The sequence below is a fragment of the Mus musculus genome, chromosome 4, assembly GCF_000001635.26.
Source record: "Mus musculus strain C57BL/6J chromosome 4, GRCm38.p6 C57BL/6J".
Classification (NCBI taxonomy): Eukaryota; Metazoa; Chordata; class Mammalia; order Rodentia; family Muridae; genus Mus; species Mus musculus.
In genome coordinates this window covers 68,939,177-68,960,109 of record NC_000070.6, presented here as the reverse complement: position 1 = coordinate 68,960,109, position 20,933 = coordinate 68,939,177, and the positions used below count along the sequence as shown (strand labels likewise).

Genomic DNA, 20,933 nt, shown 5'->3' with positions numbered 1-20,933 from the left:
ATTAATTAATCTCTGTGAAGGTCAGAGAGCAGCTATTGGTGCCACTGAGTCTTCATAAGCTCAGCTTTTATCAAAAATCTATTTTTATGCCACTGAGTTCAGTTTAGGAAATATACATTAGATGAATAATGTCATTGATAATTATTTAATTACAATTGAGATGAAGGAGACATTAAGGGTCTCAAGAGAGCATATATCCCATCTGGGGTGCATGGAAATGATATTTACAATGATACTTGAAATGTGAGAAGGATTTGAATGGAGCAGAAAACTTAGATATAAGCCTAAAGGCAAGCAGGACTAGATAAATTATAGGCCCTGGAACAGAACCAGGGCTGTTGGAGTTGAGAGGTTGGTACATCATCTTAGAAAGAGAGAAAGTTGAGACAGATTATGTCCACTGCATGTTAAAATATTCTCCATCTTAGTTGGAGCACAGAGACAAAGGTGTCATGTGAACTTTATTTTTGCATAGAGGTTACATGTCACATAGAGCAGTGCTGGGAACAAATGCAGTGGCATTGAAGGGGCCAGAATAACTATTTTGTTTAGATAGAAGCTCAACACCAACCATCACTGTACAGTTCATTTCTGCTACCAGAGGCAAAACAGGTTAATAACGAAGCATAACATGAATGTAAATAATACAGGAGCTAGAAAATGGAAGATATTGAGGTCTGAGTTTTACAGTTCTGACTTTGGTGTGCAGCTTGAAGTCCTCCAGGTTTTGCATAAGTACAGTAGTGGATAGAAATTTCATTTTAAGAACACTGCCCCAGAAGACTTAGCTGAGATGAGGATCAGAAGGCACTAGAGTAGGAGAAAAAGAGAAACAGGGTTCTTAGTACATAGCAATCTTGTTCAGTGAGCAGATGCTCATTTAAACTCTGATGACAGACAGGCACGGTTTGGATGCTTATGATCAATACATCTTAGTTTCTTAAAATATATATTCATATATCAATAAATATATAACAAACAAATGTTATAATATTAATAAATATTAATATCTAGGATGGCAAGATAGTTCAGTTGTAAATAAGCTTGCCTAGCAACAATGAAGGCAATAGTTCAGATTCCTAGGACCTAGGTAAAAGCAAAGTGAGTGTGTTGCCTCATCTATAACTCCAGGGCTCAGAAGAGGAAACATGGAAAAGCTGGTTAGCAATAGAAGATGTATCAGTGAGCTCTGGGTTTAGCTGAGAAACCTGCCTCAGCAGGTAAGGTAGAAAGTGGTGGAAGAAATCTTGTGATACTAACTTCAGGCTTTTCAGAAGTGTACACACATACACAAGGAAACCACAACTTATATATGGGATTGCAAACATATGGATACAGATACTGATATATGCATACACACTGAAACACATTGATATATTATTTAATGAGGTGGTCTTAAATACCTGAGTTCAATTCCATGGATCCATGTCTTGAAAGAAGAGAAAGTGTTCCACACAAACTTTCTTCTGAACTTTACACACACACACACACACACAGAGAGAGAGAGAGAGAGAGAGAGAGAGAGAGAGAGAGAGAGAGAGAGAGAGAGAGAGAGAGAGAAAAGGACCTATACCTCTAGCATACAAAACTAAATAAAAACCTGTGAAACTAGCAGATACTAGTGCCTGCTTTTTCAACTGCATTCAAGACTTAATAAAACCAGCTCTTGCTGTTTTACACTAGACCTGCAATACACTAAACCTTATACAGAAGCAAATGTTTCCCTCTGAACTTTTCTAGGATTGAAGTCTGAAGATCACAACTACATGCTTCATATACTGTGATTATTAGGCCCCACTTTGGCCCTGCAGAGGACTTTAGGCTCCTAGAAGACAGAAGTCAGGTGGTCATTCATTTTTAAGTCTTTCATATAATCACAAGTTCACTGGGCCCTTAAGAAACTCTAGTTTCTTCCTACAGATGCTCAGCCCACTTTGAATCCAAATAACCCCAGATTAAGGGATTTTAAACTCCTCTGAGGTTTGGCAGCCATAGAAAACTTAAGCCTTTGAGGTAGCAGCAGGTGGGTAAAAGTCTTGCACAAATAGGAGAAAATCTTATCTTTATTTGAGGCGAGGGAAGCAGGGCCTTCATTTTATCCAGAAAATTTATTTGTATCTCTTAGAATTTCTAGAATCAAAAGTTGCTTTTCTTTGCTTATTCATTTTCTTTATTTATTATGTTTTTGTTTGTTTGTTTTTGGTTTTTCGTTTTTGGTTTTTTTTTTTTTTTTTTTTTTTTTTTTTGGTCAACTCAAATTTAAGTGAGGTAAACTCTAACAAGAAAAGGAAAGTGCAAGATCAGCAAAGGTACCAGAAGGTCCTGGGACAGTGGATGGGAATGGCAAAGAGGGAATTAGAAAAAAGTCTTAGCAAATGTTCAGTACATTTTCATAAACATTTTTTCTCCTCACAATACACAGAGTCAGGAGCAACCGTGATATTCTTAAAATTAGCTGAGACTTAACAAACGCCATCCAATCCATCACAATATGATGGTGGGTGATCCCATTTCCTGCCTAAATGTCCTTGATCAAGGTCTTTTTATAGCAATCACCTCAAGGCCCACAGATAGTAATTCCTCACTCAAGTCTACCTTAATTTGTTGGAAACTCCCTCCACCCATGCAAGCTTTTTGTAAATTCCGTGGAAATAGCTAGCAGCTGCTCACCAACACCCACCCCAAAGAAAGAACAAGACATTTCTCACATATCTCAAGCTTCCTTAAATGTTCTTTCTTTGGCAAAGAAAAAAAAGAAGAAGTATATTTTTGGCCTCTAAACCTTTTACCACCAGTGTGTCTTTCTGCAGAAATGTGATCCATATGGCTCTGATTACTTTCTCCATAAGTCATTAGAAATGCTTTGCACTAGGAATTTGCCTGATGACCAAGAAGTCTTTGGAGACAGTTTTAAATGGTCATCTCAGCCTTGCCTCATAGAAACAGGGCAGCTAAATAGAGCCAAATGCAAATGAGCCAAGACCTAGAAAGGTTCAGGTTTTATCTAAAATTCAGAACCAATAAGATTCCAGTGAACCTTTAATCTGCCCTACTATGTCTTCACATCTTCCAGGGACAGCATCTACTGAATCCTCCATTGCCACTCATTAGTCAAGGGTTCCAGGTATCCGCGTTTGTATTTTTGTTGGACTCAATATTCTATTGAGTTCCAAGATCGTCCAGCTTACCCTAGGGTTTATCCATTATTTCCTGGGAACAGAATAAATTTGTTAGATGTAGACATGAGTGTGGAATACCAGGGCTGATCAAATCATGCTAACATGAATCTAGGTAGAAACTCATGTGTCAAGAGGATTAGTTTCCTGTTAAATAAAAATGGGGCAATATTACTTGTTCCATATCACTCAATCTATCTTTCTTTCCTTCCCACCTTCTTTCTTTTTCTCTGTCTTTTATTTCTTTTTGACGAAGTGTCTCATGTATCCCAGGCTGGCCTCAGTCTCATTATAGATGACAGTGATTCTGAACTTCTACCTTCAACTGGCAGTACTTGTATTTTTGGGACGTGCTTTCTGCATGTGAGAAAAATCACTTTAGCAACTGAACTCTAACCCTGCCTCATCAAATAGCATTTTGAGACCTGTTTAAAAAATATTCCAGATGAAGTTTGGTGCTTGGTAAATGTTCAACAATTCCCCTGCCCCCTTCTATTTCTCTCTGTTTTCCAGCATATAGATATAGAAAGGATTCTATGTTTCTGAGTGAAATGTTGAATGTGTTGGGGGACTGGTAATAAACACAGTCACTTTTATGTTATTAAGTGTTCTATTTGTAAGGCATTTTGACTATAGGCTACCATGAAAGTCTAATTATGAAAGACTATATAGGAAAGGGAACAACTCTGTCTTGGTCTTTATGTGACTAGGTTGTTTTAGACTGATTTCTTGACTGCATCACCAGCTGTTGTTGGTATTTTTCAAAGAGGCAGCTCCCAGATGGGGGTGACAGAGCAAAACAAGAATGTGATAAATAACTAAGAAGCAATGTGGTATAGATGAATAGAAAGAGAGGGCTAAAAAAAAAAAAGAAAGAAAAAGAAAAGGTACAAGATAGCAAGTGGGACTTCATGTGTGGTGAGTGTATTTCTTCATAATTGTAATCTTTTCGAGAAGAACTGATCAGGATATCAACTCAGGCTAGAAGCCAAGGGAAGAACAAAGTTCTTGACCAATAAAAAGAGAAGTTTCTGAGTTTCCATCAGTCAGAAAGAAAAATCACCTTTCCGATCCCAGCAGTGGCCTGGGAGCTGTCCATGGTACTGACCTTGTCTCATTTACTGTGCAGTGCAAATGAAGAGGAAACCTCTCTTGCGTTCTGCTGCTAGCCTCTCTCTCCCCTGATCCCTGTATGTTTCTTCTTTCCCCTCTACTCCTTCTTTGTCGATTATGCTGATTGTTCTCAAGTTCCTAGTCTGTAATTCAAGGATTTTTTTCCTCTCATTTTGCTTCAAAACTCCTCCTTTTTAGTCACTGTTTTTTAGGTTCTTCTACATTTTTCTACCTACTTCATCTCTCTCGTGTTACCTTTTGGGTAAAAGAAACATTGATATCAGAAAGAATCACAGCAGCGAGTAATATACAAGGTGCATTAACTACATGGAAGGAATATATATTACAATTTTTCTTTCAACTACACAGCAATCTCATTAGAGGGTTAGTTATCTCATCTTACTAAACAGGGAGAAAGTGAAGGCTAAGATAACTTGGCCAAGGTCCTACACAGACAGGATTCCAGTTCATGCCGAACACTTACACTTTTCACTATATCTGGATTCCTTTACATTGTTCAATATTTTCCTTTTGGTTTTCTGCCTCTCACTCTCATAGCTTCGACAGAGATTCCCACCCTGGACAATTCTTTAAAAGACTAGGAATCTACACTTCCGGTGGGATTTAAGCTTTGAGTAAAATAAAGCAAAATACAGAGAATCCGTACAATGTGTAAATTTAGACCATGAAAAAAAGGCCTTTCGTTTTACTTCAGGCAGAGGCCCTGCCTGCACCTCAGGCTGAATGCGGAGTTTTTCAGCTATCTGTATTCTTGTGTTCGTCTAGCTACCCTGGCCTTTTCCCTGTCTCTGGTGGTCCCTAGAGAACTTTGCGTTCTCTTCGGCTTCCCACTCTGACATCCTTCCCACGTAAGGAAGCGCGTGCTTAATTCTGGGAGGTTAAGTGGGCTCTCGCCTACACACAAAAACAATTTCCAGTAGTCACAGAGAAACACAGAGACACAACGGGACTCAGACGTGCGTCACCCCAGACAAAACCCACTCAGGTATGTACACGCAGTCACGTCAAGCTCCCGCATAATCAGAAATACCAGACGCTCGCGCATCACTCAGCTACAGACTCATTTCAGCTGGAATCACGATTCAGGATCTGCGCGCACATGGTTCTTTTGGGTGCTCCTGTAAGGAGTCTTGCAGCACTGTCCCCAGACCCATGTGAGTTCCTCTGAAGCTCATCCTTTGCCCACCCAATCTGCCCCTCCCTTCAGGCGGCCCCACTTCTCTTCTCCTCTCCCTTCTCTTCCCCCAACGCCCGAAGACGTACAAAACACTCCTTGGAATCTACCCCGGCACTCAGCTCCGCCCTCCCCGCCCCCGGCAGTCTCTCCCCCATTCATTTTCCTCCATTGCCAGCAAAGTCCCTCCCACTGCCTAGCCCGGCCTCCGCTGCTCCCCTCCCGGAGACCGCGGCGCACTTGGACTTCCCTCTCCATTCGCCAGCCGCCTCGCTCCGAGTCCCCGCGGCTGCGAACTGATCTGGCACAGGGGGTGGGCAGGAGGAGGAGAAGAGCGCAGGCAAAGGAGAAGGCGAGAGAGCCAGAGAGCCAGAGGCAGAGGGAGTAGTGGCCACCTTTTGGAGTCGGGATTCATGCCTGTCCTCGGGACCAGCCAAGGGGACTTTAAGGCTGAGTATGAGCCAGGCTGCTAGGAGCCAGGTACCCCCACGCCTGCAGTCCCCGCGCCGTCCCCGGTATGCGAGCTGGACGCAGGGCTCTTCCAAGTTCCCACCGAGCCGAATAAAAAGCGTCTTTCCGCTGCTCTCCGCCAAAGACGGACATTGACTCCAGGTAAGGCGACTCCGGGCGCAGCTCCCCACAGCCCCTCTGCCCTTGGAACCAGCCCCGGACCGCAGTCGGGGCGCCCCCGCCTGCGCCTCCCATCCCCCTTCCAGCACCCTCGTCCGGTCTTCCCTCGCCTCCAAGTCCTCTTCTGTTCTGGAGACTGGGTTTCCTGTAGATTGGACTCCATGGGTTAAATGCGGGTTTTAGTTAAGTGTCGTGTGTGTCCCCGCGCGCTCCCGACGTGTGTACCATGGTGGGAACTTGATGTGGTGCTAGTGTATGTTTGCCTGTGCAGCGTCGTTTGCGTTTGATGCGTGTTGTGTGTCTGTCTGTGTGAGTGTGTGTGTTTGTGCCCTATAACCTACTTTCAGCGGTGTGTGTGTATGCGTGTGTGTGTGTGTGTGTGTGTGTGTGTGTGTGTGTGTGTGTGTGTGTGTTTGCATGTGTGCGCGTCTGTGTATTTTTAATTAGATCTCTTCAGCTTGCAGGGAATGGAATGGGGTTCTTACTACAGTATCACGTAGCCACCGGGAAGCCCGCTGTGGACTTCCTCTTAGGTCTCTGGGCATTGGTTTGGGAGATGCCAGGAATATATACGGTGCCTTATTTATTCCAGTAATGATACCAATGAAAGAAAAATATCGTCTAAATCATGGGGTAGTGCTGCACACTTGAACTCACCGTTAAAAATGAAAGAGACATGTCCAAAACCCGAGACAAGCGAGATGCTGTCCCTTTAAATTCCACACTGGGCAGACTCCAGGATTCTGATGGGAATTTGGAAAGGCTGAGTATGGAGTGAGAAAGAAAGGAGGAAGTCAGGAATCTCCTTATCTACTGCATGACAAGTCTTGGGTAGAGATGTCATCCTGTCTCCCTGTTGCAATCAACCCCCCCCCCCAGCCTTTTTTCTGAGGGGGTGGTCTGGGTAAGTTTGCCTGAATCATCTCAGGGGAAAAGAGCAAGCATCCTCTGGCAATGTGATTGTCCATCTCAGTCACATCCAGCACCAGAGAAAATAGCCTTTGGGGCATCGCTGGGTGCTTTGGCAGGAGACTGATGTGTACTTTCCTAGGACGCATTCTTTTTGCCTTCTCCATCTCAGACAAGCTTTGGAAGCCCCAGAATCTCTTCTTAAAACTGTGCTTTCTCATGGCTCCAGGAAGTTAGGAAGCTACTGGGAGAAGGGAGAGAGATTAGTGTCTCTTCGTGGGTGTGGGGGGGAGGTCTATATGTATGTATTTGAGGACCAAGGGACTACAGTTTGTGAGGGACAGTGGGTGGGGAATTCATCTCAGAATGTGGTGGTAGTTGACTTAAACTGCTGTCTGGTTTGCACCCCACATTTTATGCTTGGCTCTGAAATACTGCCAAGGGCAGGGAGGCCTGGAAAGACTCTAAGGAAGACAGTTTGAGGTAAGGGTCTCCTTCCTATTTCCTCAACCTTTTAGGAGCTTGTTTAGGTAAATACTTCTGCCACTCTGCCCAGGCACAGTTGGGCTTTGGTTCTGGAGCCAGCCATTGATTTGATTCCCGGCTGCCTTTTAAAGGCTTGCCCTACTCAGCAAAAATTGCTGAGTTTTACTGCTGTTAGCATGGCTTCCAGACTAGGCAGCTGTTACTTTCTCAAGGTAAATGGCAGCCATTCTGCTTGTAAGCAGTGAAGCTAGAAGATGAGGCTGAGGTGGTGTGGTAGAGTGTCTAAAGGGTCACTAGGAAGGCCTCTTGAGAGGGAAAGAAAATAGAAATATACCTGTTTTTTTAAAAACATTTATACATACATTTGTTTCTCCTGAGGAGAGATAAAAGCAAGCGTGTGTTTGCAGGAACCTGCCCCGGCTGGTGGCTGTCTGTTCTACCTGCAAGCACTTGCACACATACCATTTTCTGACTCCAGACTGATCTTTCAGGCTGAAAGCTTCAGGAGGGCATGCCCATAGAGTAGACTTCACAAAACTCAGGTTACATCACAACATCCTAGTGCAGTTTTGGGAGGGGTTTTGCAAACAGAAGAGCCCTCATGTGGGATAGGCTCTCATTATTTCTGTTCCAATGTATAAAAGATCTACTGCTATTAAAGAGCAAGCAGGCAGGACTCTGGCTCAGATAAAGGATGATAGTTTCTTAATATTCACTAGCAAATTGGTGGCAAGGACAGGACTAGAACCCAGCGTGGTTTTCAGCCAAATCAATGTCATTTTCTACTCTATTACCATGTTCAGCAATTCACAACACTTCTTAACCCTACCTATCCACCATACTTCTACTTAAGGTAACTGATTGTCTTTCTTTCTGGAACTTCTAGTTTCAAGATTCATTTCAGACCTTCTTCATACGATTTCATGACCCAGGAGAGAGAGTGCATAATGCCACATTCACTCTTCTTGCTTCACAATAGTGCTTAAAAACATATGTACACCCAGAGATGCCAAGAGAGAGGAGAGAGGGAGAGAAAGAAAGAGAGACAGAGAGAGAGACAGAGAGAGAGAGAGACAGAGAGAGACAGAGAGAGGAGAGAGGGAGAGAAAGAAAGAGAGAGACAGACAGAGAGAGAGAGACAGAGAGAGAGAGAGAGAGAGAGAGAGAGAGAGAGAGAGAGAGAGAGAGAGAGAGAGAGAATTCTGTTTTAATGTCATCACATAATGAAAAGCACATGGGGATCCAAGACTATATAACTGCTATATAGAACCCAGTAGAAAAATCGGACTGTATTAATCCCTTTATGAAAAAAAGTTCTGCTTTCTGGAAAACAATATATATATACTTAGACATCCTTTCAAACATCCTTTCAAACATTTCATGAAAATGAAATGATTACTTTACTTACATTAATTTAAATCTCATGTCTGTATATTCATAATATAAGCACAGGAGCATACACAAGAATATATATGAATCCATACACAGGTGTATTTATACAGGTCCAGAAACATTCCCTTCCTAATAAATTCCCCTAAATGTGACTAATCTCTTAAAGTGCAGGAAATTGAGCTAGCCTTTGTAAGTACATGGCTTGTAGGTGGGCTCACAACCTCAGGGAAAGGAAAATATGAAGCCCTTTGAGCCACAGGACATCCAGAAGTTGAAGTCAATTTCACTAAAAAGCAAGTATGATACCAGTCTTTTTAATACTTTTTTGGGGGTGCAGGGAAGTACTTAGAAATACAGGGATTTTAGGCCCATCTGCAATAAAGCCATTAACGACCTCACAAACGTTGTCTTTTCTGGAGCTGGATGGCACTTTAGCTCCCAGAAGGGGGAGCTGTGACTCCATTTCAACCCTAGAGAAAGAGCTCTGATATTCCAAATAAGCTCTGGGGCCCCCCTGCTGAGCTGAGAAGGCCCAGCTCCTGCTGTAGGGAGTAAGAATGTAGCAGCATAGGTGGGGATTGTAAAAATCTCTCCTGCTCAGTTCAAGTGGGACATCTCCCTCTTAGTGCTTTCAAGGGAGTTTATGCCATTGTTCAAATAGTTCCCTCTCTCCCTTTTTTCCTTTTTTCCCCCTCAACTCATCTTTGCCCCAAAAGACCTTGCAGTATCTGAGAAAATATTTTCTGATTTGCATATGCTTTCTCATCCTGGTTTCTTAGATGAATTCATTAGGAAATATCACCAAAATAGGACCTTAAAGTTACTCATAGCATCTTTCTCCCCTGCATCCTCTGACCTAAATCTCAAAGTTTAACAAGTAAGTTAATGAACTCCTTGTAACCATATCAAACAACAGCAGGAAACATAGGAGGAGTCACCAAACATAATTTTTCCGACACCCTCTCCATTGTTTTTCACTATAATTTTTCATACGAATGATAATGGATTTATCAGACTTTCCTCCATGGAGCAAACCCTAGTTACAATTTAGCATCTCTCTCAGATAATGCATCTAAGAAGACTTCCCAAGGCCTTGCTTCAGAATCAATCTTTTTTTGGCTGTATTTTGATAATTTTTTTTTAAAGCTCTATTTATTTAGTTTTTATCTCTATTTGCTCTGTTTTACAGCCACACAGGGATAGCTTTCTCATCACAGCATCATGTGCTCTTATTAGCAGCATTTCTCTTTTAATAGCTGGGACTGCCACACAGTAGTTGTTTTATTTTTGTTTGTTTGTTTGTTTGTTTTTGTTTGCATATTCAGTGTTAAAAGTATCTGTCAGCCCTTCCTCCCCCAAATTTGATTCTTATTTACTCAAAACAAAGCCATTATGCCTTTAAAACTACACCACTTAGCTCAGCCACTCAGGGGTGCAAGTTATATCAAACTTGACAGTACCCCTTGCTGTGTCCCAGGATCTTTAGTTTTATTCTCTCCTTTAATCTCTACTCTCATCCAGTGAGGTATATATACTTATTATAAAGAAGAAAGGGAAGCTCCTTTTGTCCAATGCCTTTTTAGCAGAGGGGCAAAGATTTGAACTTTTTGTGAGCATCTCTTCTCTTCTACTACACAATCAAGATCACTCATAGCCATTGAGACCTCCATGTTCAATGGATGCTAGAGACAATTGAGCATATTGTTATTGTGCCTTTAGGGTATGAGGATTGGGTTAGGATCAAAAGAAAGAATTTATTTCTTTTCAATAGCAGTAGATGCTGAGTGTCTTCTAATTGGCAGATGTTGTCCTAGAATAGTATTGTTAAATAGAACTTTGGAGAAAGAGAAAAATATTCTCTGTGTTAGGCAACATGCCAATGGATACCGGTGAAGTGATCTTTTCATTTTGTTTAACATTTATTTGTTTCTCGTTTGGATGACTTACACAGCTGTATGTGCCTGGTGGACACTAAAATGGACAGTTCAGGTTTAGGCATCAAGAATATTTTATGAAGATAGTCCTGCTTTCATTGGGGTTCACATATTGAGGAAGAGATGGCTAATAGTGAGTAAGCAAATAGAAAACCACAGTAATTAAATCTAATATTAAATGTCATACAAATAATTAGGGATCCCATGCTAGAAGGGAAGGTGGGCGATGTAACTTTAGATGAGTGAGTCATCAAAAGCCATGTCGGAAGACATAGTACTGACGCTGAGATTTATGTACGAAAAATGAGTGAAGTAATTATAAAAGGGGATGGCTAAGAAGGCTAAGGGGGTACAGATTTCCAGTGTGAATGCACCTATAAATGAGAAGGAGGTGACAGAAGATGAAAAAGAGAGACAGAGCCCACATCAGAAAGGTCTTGTACAGGACACACACACACACACACACACACACACACACACACACACAGAGAGAGAGAGAGAGAGAGAGAGAGAGAGAGAGAGAGAGAGAGAGAGAGAGATTTTGACATCTCTTTTGACATGTCTTTAGTTGGTTCATACAAGGTCTGAGAATAGAAGGCATTCTGGAAATTGACAGGTCATTATCAGGCACTTTCTGTTATGTTTTCATCACACCCATTTTTAATCACTCAGTTCCATGTGTTCTTAAATTCCGGTCCTGCTTAGAGTACCATATTATAGAAAACTTTAGGTTTGAGACACAAAAGTCAATGGACAGAAAAGGGGGAAGAGGGTGGACATGTGGGCAGCAGGTAACTGCAACCTGTGGAAAAGAGTAGGACCTAGCTGCAGTTTCAATTGGCAAAGGTTGATCAAATATATTACTTGCAAAATAACTTGAACAAAGTGTTTCAGTAAATATCCTAGTGAAAGCTGATAAATGTAAGCCACCTAACAGAAGGGATATGCAACCTCCCAAATAGTCATAAGGGGATGGCAATTGCCATTTCAAAATTTCATAGGGTTTGTGGAAAGGGGAAGGCTAAAGGAAGGCACATCAATTATGACAGTGATGAGGATGAGCAATAACTATAAGATCATGGTGATATATATACATATGTATGTATTCATATCTCCTTTACTTCAAAACTTCATAGGATAAAAGTACAGAGACATAAGGCTCTTGATAATAACCCTGGTTGCTCTTGGTGTCTATAAAGACTCCTTCAGAGGCTATCTTTTTCTGTCTGTGTTTGCCTTCTGTAAATTTAAAAGGAAGATACTTTGGCTTAGCTCACTGAAGAGATATTGCTGGGTTGTATGGAAATGCAGCATGACAAAGTTCTTCTAAAAGCAGAGAGAGACACATGCATGGTGGCTGTGCTTCATCATAAGAGTTAGCCGTCCTCTCAGAGATGAGCCAATCTAACGGAGGTCGTATCTCACAGCGCTGATTGTGATTCAAGGCAGGCTGGCTGAGTGGGATAGATGGTGAGCCTGTTGCCACTGGTGCAACTCTTAAGAGCAAAGTGATTAAGTGTTAACATGAAAACCACTATCCTCCTGGAACACAGCAGCCCAAAATGCTTTTCTACAAATCCATAGACAGTCCTTGCTACTGAGGGGGCAAAGAAGACAATTAAGAAAATAATGAGGCCAAGGAAAAGTGAAATTAATTTTTTTCATATGAGAGTGAACGGGATTTTTATCTCCCAGGGGATCTATCTTTTGGATATTGCCAGTGGCCTTAAGGAAGATAGCCTGAATAAGAGTGAGTGTGAGAAAGTGAACAGTGGTCAATTACCAGAGTTGCCTGCTACCCCCACACAGAAAGAGCAAGCCTGATGAAGGCATAGAATTTATCATTCTTAACAAATTCTGTTTTCACAGGGTGCAGAGCTGTATGAGACATGTAGGCATCGTCTTGGGAATAGCTAAGTAACTGAATCCCCCCAAGGGTGGAGGTAGATCCATAAGGCTATTAACAAAAGTAAGATGCAATCGTTTTTTTGTGTAAGCTGTAAAGGTTGGAACAGCAGGGCTCCAAGTAAATGGCCCATCTAAACAGCTAGAACCCTTTGTAAGGGTTAACCCAATAGAGGCCCCAAAGGCTTTCTGAGATATAATTTATCTAGCTTTTCAGACGCTCACAAAATGAGCCAGTGGGGAAGAGCAGATCCTGTGGGTAAAGTGGAATAGGCAGCTTAGCGATTACCCTTTGATTTCGATGGAAGAAGGTTGTATATATCTCCACGGCATGGCTGCACTTCAGAAAACCCACCCTCTGAAATGATAAGTTCTCAGAATTAGCCATCTGTAAAAATAGATGAAATGCTTGACATCTGTAGGAATCGTTGAAGTATCCAGGAGCTCATGAAAAACCTAGGAAAGCATTCTCTCAGAATACAACCTAGACCATAGCCTTGAGCAAATGTGTTGCTGTTTATATGGCACTGGGTAGACTTAATTTCTCATACGATTGATGAGTTCTGAGTTTATAAGCACGTTTTAGGGAAGCACCTACAAGGAACCTGCCTAGTACTATAAAAACTTCTGTATAAGCCCAGAAGCCATAAAAAAAAGAAGAAGAAGAAGAAAGAAAAGAAAATCAGCATTTTGGTATGTTTAGGCGTGTAGAGGAAAGATTGAAAAATAGATTACCTGGAAATGGCTGGTAATGTGCTTTTTCTGCTGGGCACATTTTGGAGACATGACTATTTCAGAGGAAGTTGTCCTCATCAAGTACTATTTCCGGTGATGGCAAAGGCTTGGGAGGGCTCAGTAGGTTATGAAGAATTTTATTTTAAGTGTATATCAATAAGACAGCATCATTCAAAGTCAAGTGAAGCCTTACAAATGATTTTCTAAATTATTAGTAAGCCAGCTGCATTAATTTTTTCTCCTCTCTTTTCTTGCACTAGCAAAAAACAACAACCCCCCCAAAAAATACAAAAAAGAAAAAACAAAAACAAAACAGAAAACAAAACAAAACAAAACAATATCAAAACAAAACAAAAAAACATTTATTCAGAGTTCAAGGTCTTTACCCACAATATGTACAGGTGGCTGAAATGTCACTATTACAAAACTACTCTTGAATTGGGGCAATGTGTGTTAAACTTGTTTGCTTCATGTTCCTTTTAATATAATGGCTATGTAGTAGGTTCATTGTTGTGTATTGTCTATAAGCACATACAAGGTAGAATAAACTCCCACTCTGCCGATGGGAAAATCGAGGTGTGTAACAATAATGAAAACCATATAGGAAACTAAAGGTATAGTATAGAGAATTTGAACCTGGTTCTAGCTGACTTGAAAGTAGAGAGATTAAAAGCTTGACGGCTGGAGTCTGAATACATATACTACTACCTACTAGCTCTCTGACCTTAGCAAGTTTACCTAATGTACTCATTGCAGTTTCCCTATCTGTAAAATAAGGCAAACAAAAGGGACTCTGTGTGGAAGAGAGATGGGAATTTAATGAGTTGATTCAGTAAGTGCTTCAAAGCGTACTTGGCAGATTGTCGCAACCATATACCATTAACTAGTTTTGGTTTTATTACTGCCAGGCCCTGATGTATCAGGCTGGGCATTATTTGCACTCTTAGGTTTGTTTTCGGACTGGAAAAATCATACACAGCAGAGATGACTTTTACGTTTGAGACATGACCTTGTACAGGAGCTCTAGAGATCATTTTTATAAACTAGCCCAGCATCCCCCTGTGCAGCAGCGCGACAGCAGTGCTTATAGGAGAGACTAAGAACATAGGGAAAAGGCTCAATAATATGCAGAATTACTAAAGGAGAATTCTTAATTCTCTGTGTTGCTATGGGTCAGAAAGCAGATGTGGAGAGGTCACTGACCACAAGAGCGGAAAGTCATCATTCATATAGGCCTGTTTAATTTCTCCTCCTTTTCTTTTGCCTTATTTCATATATAGAACCATTCTCTTTAAGGTGAAAATAGAGCCTGAATTGGCTCAGGAACCCTGAACCCCTGCAACTTCTCTCCCTCTGTACCTGTCTACTTCAATTTCTAACATATAAAGCCAGTGTTTCTTTCAGGTTTACCTGAAAGCAGAGATTGATTAACAGTAGCTGGGTGCCCTGTAGACCCTGTTTATCTTTGTCTTCATGATTGCCTTTTACATCATCCATGCCATTTATTTTATCAACTTCCTAAACACTTTGAAGGGATTTTATATTATATTTAACCTTTAGGGTGATACTCCAAATGTAAAATTATCCTCTCTGTTTTCCCAACGAGGACTTTCCATCTACAAAATGAAGAATTCACTGTAAAATATGCAGTAAGTGACAATATCTGACCTCAAGCCCTTGTCTACTATGACACATCAAGTGTGATGTTCTTTCCCTGAATTATCCTCCCTCCTTGCATTAGCCTAAGGCATTGTCCAGCTAGTAGCAGCTTCCAGCCTGACCCAAGTGGAACTTTGTAGCTTCTTATAGTGGGAGTTGATGGCTGCTACTTGGCCTCTATTGTCTTGGGCTAGGTCAGTCATTGCCAGTCATCAACCATGATGTCATAAGGCTTTGGCCTCAGTTCTGATCTTTCACATGCCTAAAGTAGGAAGGCAGCCATTGTATTTTTTCCAGAAGTTATAAATGGGACTGCTGGAAGGAGCATCCTAAATCCTCGCTAACAATATGCATTTTACTTCCTTTCCTTCTTTATCTGTCAGTATCATGAATATCTTCCACTCTTCTACTGCGTTCTGGCTGCCAATTTCATATGCTCTTAAAATAGTAATTTACTTTTACAATGCCTCTGTAGGAAACCTTAGCTTAGCCTGTTTATTTGCACCGGAATCATGGGAGTTCAAATGCTGCTGAAACTGGGGCCAGCAGTCACAGAATAAGCAAATTACTTTCTAACTTGGAGCCAATGCCAGGATTTTTTCTTTTAATGGAAAGAGTAACTTGAAACCTACCTGTGATCTTAGTGATCTCACTGCCACTGTTAAAAGCAACTCAAGCTTTTAGGGTGGAGATGGAATGAATTTCAATAGCTAGTTGTTGCAAGATGCTCTACATTTTTCTATGTCTCTGTCTTTTTTATTTCTTCTCTATTTACTTAAGCACAGATATACTTACATGTGGTCAAGAAAATGGATATTGAACACACTTGGGAACAAGTAGAAAGGAGAACTGTAGATATTTCAGAAAATGATCAGGTAGAGTCACCCCTCCGTCATACAATACCATGATCTAAGTCATAACTGTACGATCACCTGTTATTAGAAAGGAAAGGTGGGTAGAACTTTAAAATGGAGAGCATGCATGGCTACAAATGTGTATTTTGTAAAAAAAAAATTCTCTTTCCATTTAAAACAAGAATTGGGGATAAATTGAGAGGAAGGAAAGAAGCCATTAGAAGGGATGTTGAATGGAAGACAGTAAGAAAAGATGAGGGTGAGGGAATATATAATAATGTTTGTATGAAAATGCCACAATTACATTTTATCCCCATCAATAAGAAGGGGGCTTGTTTTCTTTTGATTGCCACCAGGACATCTCACCCAAATGCTACAAGGGCGATGAGGAAAGAAGTTAAGATGTCATGCAGCAAGACTTGGCTACTTGAAAAGAAAGAAACATAAATAAGAGTGAAAGCAGCAGGATGCCAAGAAACATGGCAATGGTTTTGTTGTTGCTGCTCTTGTCGTTGTTGTCGTTGTTGATGATGATGATGATGATGACGTTGATGCTGATGATATTAGCATTGTTGTAGGCTGTTGTAGCAGTAAATGCCAGGTAGGCAGTGCAGAAAAAGAGAGGATTCTTTATGGTGCTAGGAATGCACATTCAATACACATGTGGCCTGTGTTTGTTTCATTTTAAAATCAAGGAATAGATCTGTCAAGGTGGGTCAAGATTTAAAGTACTTGCTGGCCAAATACATATAGGAGTTCATATTTCCAGAGGTCATGATATGTCAGTTGTACCTGGTCATACACTATAGAACCAGGGCTCTACTAGTTCTGTCAGCAAGGTCTGAGTTAGCTGAGACCTACTTCAATAAAAAAGGTAGAGAAAAATTGAGGGAGACTTATGGCATCATCATCATCTGGGTTTCACATGTATACACACGTGTTCCTCTACACAAGTGAGAGAAAAATAGAACATAACTAGAAAAGGAAAGTGGGTGGCACAGATGGTGATGTGGGACAGGGCATGCTAATTCATGTGAATAGGAAGGGGGAAATGCCCACTGGAGTGCTGACTTTTCGAAAAGAGGTCTGGATCCAGAAGACAGCAAGGCACTTACCTAACCAGGTAGGATAGCCTTCCAGGTGGAGGTAGTCAGGTCAAATCTTCTTGGCTCCTGAAAACAGAAGAAGAAGAATTAGTGGGGTACGAGTGAGTGAAATTCGGAAGTGTGGCCATGATAATGATGGATCTTCTGAGGTGGGTTTCTGTGTAAAAAGGCCAATGTGAATCCAGTGGAGGAAGCAAAAGGAAGTGACAGGGAGATTCATTATTAAGAGATCAGAAGCTCCATCCTTGACACACCCCCAAGATACCCCAATTTTTACAAAGGAGATGTAAATCCTTCTAAATTAAGAATTGGACCCCCACCCTTAGAAGTCAGGTAGATGTGCACAGTCTATACAGAATGTTCCTTCTGAGGAAAAAAGGGAATTAAAGTAAAGCAAACCACAGAATGAATTTTACAGACTCTAATCTTGGCTTTTGAGAAGTATCTTGAGACACCAGGAGATGGGATGATAGGAAATATCATCTGTACAATGGGGTAGCAGCAGGACCTTCCATGAAGTTTTAAAGTGAAAGTGAGTATCAGGTACAGAAAGCATTTGGGAACACTTCTTATGCACAGCAAGTATTACAGAATTAGCACTTGGGGAGGAAACTCTGCATTGACTGCTATTTTGGTGAGCAATTGAAGAGGCATAAGAAACAAAGTATCATAGAAGGCATGACCGTTGAATAAGATGCACCCATGTATTAATGGCTATCTTTAGATAGTGGGTTATGAATGAATTTCTTCTATGATGCTTACCTGTACTTTCTAATATTCCATAATGAATGTGCAATATGTGGGTAACCAACACTTTAACTAGAGGAATCAAAGAAAGTGAGAAGTCTATGGGAGGTGAGAAGAATAATTAAAATACAAGGACATTCATGACTATATGTTACGTAGTTTTCTAAGTCATCTTAAAAAAACCTTGGCTTAAGTAATATTCATAATATACTGATGCTTTTCTAAGTGGTTTGTGATTTCTTATATATAAAAAAGAGTGGCTTTTAGCCCCTTAAAACAAAGTAGGACCACATTTATATTAAATTATACCATTTTCTGAAGAGAGGTCACTTTGTGTTTCAAGGTTTGAGGATCAGAAATGTCTCAGGCAGCCTTTCCTCTATTTCACATTTTGGGTAGATTACATACAACCTTAACCTGCATTTCCTCTCTTAAGAAGTGAAGGCTTGAGGTTCCTAGCACCAATCTGAAGTTACAATAGAGGCAGTGAGGAGGTGATAAGTTAGGGTGATAAACGAGCCCAGCTTTCACCTTCCACCTACATTCTAGCAGCTTCTCATCTCTGCTTTATTATACGATTGTAAGATTTAAATAAGGTCTACAGCTTTAAACATGATTTAAAATATTGTTTTAAATTTCTTCTGCAATTTAACCTACTGCATTGACCTCTTTGCAAGCTATACATGGCTTAGACACACCTAAGAAGAGCCTGTTGGAAGAAAAGACTAATGTAAAACTGTGCCTTCATTGCCTTTGTCATGAAAATGTATGCCATACATTTGCTATAAGTAGATGAAATGATATCAAGACAGTGTGCTCCATATTTATGGTGGCTCATATGGAAATAAAATATTTTCCTAGAAAACCTGACAACTAAAGTATATCACTATTAGTTTTGCAGAAAGGTTAGTGATTGGTCTGGAATAAGACATGGAAAAATCCAGATTCCTGGAAATAGTTTAAGGTGTATGACACAGAGAATGTATGATTCCAAGTTTGCGTGTCTACGTCACAGAACCGTAGACTATTAGAGCTAAGGTAAAAGTTTCTTAAACAACACAAAACTGTTCTATCAAAAGAACATATTACTATTCCTCTCTTTAGACAGGTTAAAAAATCAAGGGCTGCGGAGATAGTTTAATGTGTAAAGTACATGTCAGACAAGCATAAGGACTCAAGTTCAGATATACTAAAATATTGTAAAGCTTCCCAGAGTAGCATGCATCTGTAAGTATGAAATTATTTTGGCATGGTAAGAGGCAGAGACAGAATTTCTTGAACCTCACCAATGTATACTAGCAATTCACAAGAGACTGTAGGAATGGAAGAAAAAAAAATGTGAGGGCTGATACTTTAGTTTGTCTTTTGATCTCCATATGTGCCCTGACAAGCACACACCTGAATTACCACAACAGAAACTCATTGAGAGAGAGAGAGAGAGAGAGAGAGAGAGAGAGAGAGAGAGAGAGAGAGAGAAGAAATGTAGACTTTCAGAACAGGAGCTGTATTGTGAGAAGTCATTTTTGGAGCATAGTGTCCAAGTCAAGAATGCCAGTTCACTGTCCAGTTCTAAAACTATTCTTTCATCACATTCTCATGTCCGTTTCTATTAGGCACTATTTCACTGTTTTGTTTTGTTTGGGGTAGTGAAAACTTTGAGAACAATCTACTGGGTGGCACAATATATTTGAGAGAAGCACTATATTATATGCACAATCATTTTAAAGACTCACTTGAGTCTTATAATAAGGAAGATTTAATTATTATTAAAGTGTGCTTAAAATTATTTGACCTTACATTTTCAACTTTCTCCATTCCTTTAGTTTAATTACTAGTACCTTTCATGACATATTAGGATTCTGTACAAGTAAAAAATTGATCATCTATAGAAAGACTGGAGTATTACATTTGTGATAAATTTGTGTATATGTAATTTTGGTAATATGCATTATTTTAGAATTTATGATCATAGCAAATCAGAGGGTAATATAAAAGGAAGTTTCCTTGATTTAATGTAAGCATCATTTCCCCCTTCTTCTCTTTCTCCTTTGTTATTAGCTTACTATCCTGTTTGTTCTTTCTTGCTTGCTGACAACCTGCGTTCTCTTGTAGCTTACTGTATTTCAGATCACTTATTTTTAATGTTTTCCGAAACATGTTTCTGATACATCTTTGATAAATAGACTTGTTTTTCTGATCTGAAGCCATTAACAATCTGATAAACAGACAGACAGACATACAGCCTGAGATTATGCAGAGTAGCTTATTCTATATTGGAGAATATCTATGGATGATTAGGATTAGAAGAGAGGTCTATCCCTTTGGGCTGTGGAGTTACACAGCCAGTTGTATGGAACTAAAAGCCATTGCAGGTAGAGAACAGAAACAGAAGTATTTCAAGTGTTTCCAGAGAGCATGCTAAAGACTGAGGCTAGGAAATTAATGTGCAGGTAGGCTATTTAAAGTTTCAGGATTTAGATCTAATAATTACTACTTATATAGTTTCTGCTGACTATTTAGAGAATTATTAACTTTATTATATCTACAATTGAGAATAACAGGGAGGCAGGTGGGAAAAGGGAAAGGAAAATCCTTGGTAGGTCTTTCACAGATCCTGATTGTGCTATAGCTACTGTATAGAAGATACACATCTAGACCAGGACCGTGGCAGAGAAGTGGATGGAGTTAAGAAATGCTGGGTTGGCAGGACAAAGGGAAGTGATGGGTTAAAGATGGCTTCTTCTAAGGTTGTGCTGATCAGAGCCTCCTCTCTCTAAACACTACTTCCAGAAACAGCAGGGTCTCAATTATCTCAATGTGGGCTGTAAAATTCTAAAAAAAAAGTTCTCAAAACAAAATTAAGTTTAATTTGCTTTAATTGAAAAATAAACACATGCCATGTACAGCAGTCACAGGAGAAAGAAAAAAGGCCAGAAAATGAAATGAACTGTTGAGTATGGAAGACCAATATTAGATGCAATAAAATGGGAATTGTTATTGATTGAGAAACTGTAGTTAGGGTTATATTGAGAAATAGAGAACAGTGGCAACATGTCTTATGTTCTGGGAAGTTGATAGGTTTATTATTTTTA

The 20,933-nt window shown here is 40.3% G+C and overlaps 1 protein-coding gene and 1 long non-coding RNA gene across 2 annotated transcripts in view; one reads left to right on the top strand and one right to left on the bottom strand.

Moving 5' to 3' along the window:
- Nucleotides 1-443: 443 nt before the first annotated feature.
- On the bottom strand, nt 444-1,513 carry Gm42296. The gene is made up of 2 exons (XR_881359.2): nt 1,404-1,513; nt 444-810 (listed from the first exon to the last, which is right to left on the bottom strand). It is a non-coding gene; the product is annotated as a predicted gene, 42296 (long non-coding RNA).
- A 4,199-nt stretch (nt 1,514-5,712) lies between these two features.
- Brinp1 (bone morphogenic protein/retinoic acid inducible neural specific 1) overlaps nt 5,713-20,933 on the top strand; it is a 193,026-nt gene continuing 177,805 nt past the window's right edge. Inside the window, exon 1 of the mRNA NM_019967.2 lies at nt 5,713-6,096. The gene's annotated coding sequence lies outside the window, so the exon portion shown is untranslated. The remainder of the gene's footprint in view (nt 6,097-20,933) is intronic.